Genomic DNA, 5910 nt, shown 5'->3' on the forward strand with positions numbered 1-5910 from the left:
CAACCTGATCAAATCAATCAACACATCTCCAGAGTCTAAAATCATGTAATTTGTTTTTTCAACACATTGACGCACATCATATGGTCATTATAAATGGTCAAACTATAAATATTTTATTGTTCTCCTGATATTATTAGATCAAGTTCTTGTGCTTTTTTTTTACATTTTATTGCAAGAAAAAACAAATTGATGACTTTCTGCTGTTCTTGTTTCGCTTCCTGATTGTTTTCTGATAAAAATCAAATTACACTCCATTTCTTTGTCTTAGCTAACACCAGATATACTTTATTTTCTCTGGGAGTGACATAAACAGATCATTAAATAGACATAGATGTTGACATTGACACAGTTGAGCATAAAATTTAGAATTATGGAAGACCTGGTTGTTTTTCAATTAATTGCATTTAACCAAGAGGTTTGATTCTAAAAATGTTTCCATTTGGCCCAATTTGTGTTTTAAAACTGGCTTATTTTAATTCTTACATATAAAAAAATACAGACACACAAATATTGCTGCTGGCATCTTATTTATTATCAGAGATGAATTGATTACAGGTAGCAAACTCTCTCCAATGATTTAATCAACTGGATTATATTTATTAGTAATCAAGTGAACTTTTGACTCATGTTTGAAGCTAAAAGTTGATGGTTGATTATAAGAAAAAGCATCTCATTATTTTTTGCTGGATGTTTGACCTGCAGATTTAAATGAGAGGACGGATCTTCATGCTGATGCTCTTCAGGGAGTAATTAACTCCCTTCCATGTACTCCATTCCACTCCAGTAGCATAGAGTGTGGTGTCAGCCCCCCAGTGATAAACCCCGTTAGGGTTTGTATAGTGACACTTATTGTACCAGAAAGCACCGAGATATTTTATGGCACAGTTGCCGCTCAACTCATCCTGGTCTTTGTCAAAAGTGGTAAATTTCTGTTGGTGGTGATAGGAAAGGCTGTCTCCTGCAGAAATAATAATAGGATACAAAAACTATATGAATAAAACAGACATTCAGTTGAAAGCTTGAATAGTGAAAAAAAAATACAAATTCTGTGTGATCCAACATCAATAAAATTGTAATTTCAATATTTAACAAAAATGCTGACTTTGTGAAAAGCTGATAATGTTTTGTGAAATAAATTATGAGTTATGTTAATTTCTTACTGGGATATTATCAATGAGATCAATTAAATTTACTTTGTGCTATTAACTACCAACATCAATCTTCCTGCTTCAGAACCATAAGAACAAACTCTGGATTTAGATATAACTTTAATCCAATCAAGGTCTATTTCTCTTAATCCTGATTTGTCTAAAAACAGTAAATTAGCTTTATTAATTATTATTATTATTATTATTATTATTATTATTATTATTATTATTATTATTATTATTATTATACACCAGGAGTGTATAATAATATCTTATAATACCAGGAGTGTATAATAATACACTCGTGGTGTATTATTATACACCAGGAGTGTGTAATAATACACTCCTGGTGTATATTACACACCAGGATCCATGCTCAGTGCCTTGCTCTACATTTCCAGACTCACTGCACGACTTTCAGACCCAGCACAAGTTGAATTATTTATTTTAAAAAGACATAATTAGTGATGGGCATCATTCCATCCATCCATAAATTCATCCTGACTAGTAAAGTTAGAATGTGTTTTTTCTCATGACTCACCAGCGCCCCCTTTTTTGTTGAAACCACTCACATGCAGAATGTAACCATCAAACTCATCAGAGATGAAAAATGAAGAGTAACGGGCAAAGGCTTTGTTTCCGTCAAAGTCCTCCATATCGACCATCAGCTCACAGTCTTTATACCATGTCAACTCATGGATGTTATCAAGACCTGCACAGACATGAAAACTATTAAAGTTGGATTTTTACTGAGATTTTTGCACACACATTACTGTCCAGATCACTGCATTAATGCACCGTGGCATGGAGTCGATCACTCTGTGGTGTTGCTCAGGTGATATGAGAACCCACATGGCTCTGACCAACATCTGCAGCTCTTGTTGGGTCTTGACTGTCGCGTCTTCCTCTTCACAATAAGACAGATTTTCTACGACGTTTAGGTTCTTCTTCAAGATCAGCATCAGCATCAGTTCGACACAAGGAAAGCAACAGCTGAAATCTATGTTGCATATATCTGTGTGTGGTGGCTCTTCAAGCACTGACTCCATCTGCAGCCGACTCTACATTTCTAAATGGTTTTGTTTCATAATCCCCTCCAGGTGCAGTTATCCTGATTGCTTGTCCAATTTTTTCCACTACATCTTTTCTTCTGCCTCACTTCTCTATGAATGTGTGTGAAAACAGCTCTGTGCACAGCCAGCTTCTTTAGCTGTGATGTTTCTGTCTTGACCTCTTGTGCAAGGGGTCATAGGTCATCTTTTGAACAACTGTCAGGTCAGCAGTCATTCCCATGATTGAATAACCTACAGACCTGGACTCAGCGACCATTTGGAAGCATTTGCAGGTGTTTTGACTTAAACTGATTAGTGTGTAGCACCAGAGCTCTGCAATATTGAACTTTTTCACAATATTAAAATTTTCTGAAATACTGAATTTGTAGTTTTCATGAGTTGTCAGAAACAAATATCAACACTAAAATAAGTAAACATTTTAAATATATCAAGCTGTATGAAATGAATTAATATGACATACAAATGTTACTTTTTGAATTAATTACTGATTGAAATAAACTTTTCCATAATATTCACAGTTTTTGACCTGCACCTGCACACCATCACTTAGTAACACAATAGTAATATAGAAAGTCGAGACAATAAACAGGTGTTGAAAAATGTGGCTATAACTATGTTATAAATATCGTAAATAAATAAACCAACCATTCATTGACTAACTGTTTAGGTCGGTGTCTCACCCAGCCAGTACTCTCCAGCAGCGTTTCCAAAGCCTCTCTTGTACTCCGCCCAGGGTCTGTAGAAGTTTACAGAGCCATCCATCCTCCTCTGGAAAACCTGGAACAACAAAGGAATCTGATCAAGAAGTGAACAACGTTCTCACTGACACACTCAGGGTGAAAAGGAAGTGGCTTGTACCAACTCTGAATTGGTATCAATAATCAATATTTAACATGACAAAACTGATCAAATCTTATCTCAGGCAGGTGAAAATGGAAGGACAATAAAGACTCTTCTTTCAACAGAACTTGATGTTTGTTGGATGAAAACCCCCAAGAATCCTGAGATAAATCAAGTTGAAGTGTAAACAGAGAGAGTTCATGTAGAGATGGACTCACCGTCCAGCGTCCTCCCTCTGAGTCCATGTCGCAGTAAGCCTTCACACAAACACATTGATACAGTTTTTATTATGTAATGCAATGTCACACTTTATGTGGAAAAATAAATACTATCATTGCCTCACTAATAAGTGAACGTATAATTAAATAAAATTTCTTCTCCATGAATAACTGATTTGGTTATAGGAAGAAAAAACTGGAGCTTGAACTGAAACAAGATACTAAACATCAAGAAAGTTCAGTTTCAAAGAGTCAGTTTATGTAATGTGTATGAAGATTAAGTAAAAACATCCTCAGCATTGTTAACAGATAAACCTCCAGTCTTGGTCCTGCACAGAACTTTAATCTGGATCTTCATTTTTATGAACAAACCAAACATAAAGTTCACCTTAACAGCAGATGAATATCCACTTGGATAGATGATGTAAACTCCACTGGGAAGTTCTTGTTCGTATTGTAGATGTCATTGCAATCACGTGGCAGTTGGTCCTCAGCCGCTTCACAGCTGATCAGCAGTGGAGCCAGGAGGAAGAGAAGTGATAACAGCTGGAAGACAGAACATGACACCTTCTGAACATCATCAGAGAAACTCTGATTAATGTTCATTTAGTCAGATTAAACCTGATCCCTGATCTTGTCCTGCATGTGGCCTGTAAGCTGTGCTGCCAGATTTTCAGTCAGAATTATGCTGAATTCTGCCTTAACAAAGGTTTCTGGTTGGTTTGATCCTCCATTTTTTAACAACTCATTTCATCAGTCCTGTTAACAAATGTTATTTCCAGAGCCAAAACTATGTACAGTGTTTACATGCATTGAGTGTTTGGATAAATTTAAACACTCAAATTTACTCAACATTTCAGTGACTGAACAAAATATCAAACATTTTAAATAATTAACAAACTCACTAGAAGTTGTTTAATTTTTACATTTTTTGACTACATAGTGAAATATCTTGTTGTTGTTTGTGTTCATATTCTAATCATTATTGATGTTTCATAATTTGTACATTTTATGTACAATGTCTCTGCGCTGATTTTTATTTTGGTCATTTGTTGTTAACAAGATTTTAAACATTAAAAATACCTTTCCTTGTTAAAATAAATAAAGATAGATGAATTATTTTTTTTTTTTTACAGTGCAAGTTACAGGCTTACCTTCATCTTTACTGTTGATCTGGATAAATTGATCAAACTTGATGAAAATCTGGAGTTTGACTTGCAGCACAATGAAATTCCCTGTTAATGTAAAACATAGAGAAACTTTAGTGGACAAACTCAGTTGTAAATGAATTCATGTGTTCATCTCTCACCTGCAGCTGGAATGAACTTGATTCCAAACTTCTGCTTCTCCTCTGTGTCTCCGACGTTCAGACTCCGTTATTTATACCTGCTGATGTGTCACCTCACCTTGATGATCAGGAATCTAAATCAAACATCACCTGATGAAAAACATGAGCTTGGTTTCTTCATTTTACATTTTACTTCTTTCTGAACTTTGGATAATGAGTCTCAATTGCACAAATAATGCAAAATAAAATGTAACATTAATATAACTGGAGATGCGGCTTGCATGGATTTTGCGGTTGAATTGATGGATGAGAGCCACCTCAAATTCATCTGTAGTAAAATTATTTCAATCATGTTTTGCAACCACTTACTGTTTTCTGAGAGTTTTAGTAGAAATTTCCAAAAATGTTCTCCTGCTCTTCCATCAACTTTGTGAAATAATTTGCCCTTCTGGCTTAAAAAAGGACTTAATATTTGAGGGATTTTAAGAAAGTACATAAAATCTGAAATGGTCGATGATCTGAATGCAAAGGCTCTTCTTGATTAGTTTTTGTGAATATACAGTAAAATATGTTGTTAACTATAGTTCATTATAATAATATAATAATTCAATATATAACATAATTATGAAACCCAATTGTATTACATTATTACATAATGCAGTGTAACAAGCTCAAAGAAACATCAGAACATTCAGAGTCATTGAAGATCACCTTCAAAAACACAAACAGTCTCAACTCAATAAAGAAGTCGTTGAAGTTAGATCAAATCTTTTTACCAAAGCAGAATCAAAATTACCTTTTTTCCTTCACTTCAGCATCAGACAAGCTTCAGCTCTTCTGTCTGGAGGTCCTGGAAACAGCTGCTCTTATACACAGTCACTGACAGACCTGTCAATAATACACTAGTGACTCTATAATGTTTCAGTGAAATCAAAGCAAAGATGTGATTTTACTTTATGACTTCAGCATCAGGGATTATTTTCACTGATGACATTTTTTGGAAAAAGGATTTAGCTTGTACTTCCTGTCCTTGTTAATTCATTTCCTGTTTTTGTGTTCTGAGTTGTGATGTTTTGAATCCTTTGTGATGTTTTCAGTGAAAAGTCCCAGGATACATATTAATCTGACGAAATTAGGATTTTATTCCTAACAAGCCCAAGTTACAAATAGATCCATACAAAGCAGGAAGTAACAACAGGAACAAAATGTTATTTTTCAACTTTCTTGACAAAGTTAAAAAAATGCCCCGTTTTTCATATTTCCTAGTGTGTGCTCACTAGCACACACACTATGCTAGTTTATGAATACAAGCCTGAAAATTCACATGTCCAAATTTTCCATTC

At 34.6% G+C, this 5910-nt stretch overlaps 1 pseudogene; it reads right to left on the reverse strand.

The window, feature by feature from the left end:
- Positions 1-510: 510 nt before the first annotated feature.
- LOC129351388 (microfibril-associated glycoprotein 4-like) lies at positions 511-5381 on the reverse strand (annotated as a pseudogene).
- Positions 5382-5910: the final 529 nt, after the last annotated feature.

Source organism: Poeciliopsis prolifica, unplaced genomic scaffold, assembly GCF_027474105.1.
Source record: "Poeciliopsis prolifica strain line A6 unplaced genomic scaffold, Auburn_PproV2 SCAFFOLD066, whole genome shotgun sequence".
In the NCBI taxonomy this organism is placed as follows: Eukaryota; Metazoa; Chordata; class Actinopteri; order Cyprinodontiformes; family Poeciliidae; genus Poeciliopsis; species Poeciliopsis prolifica.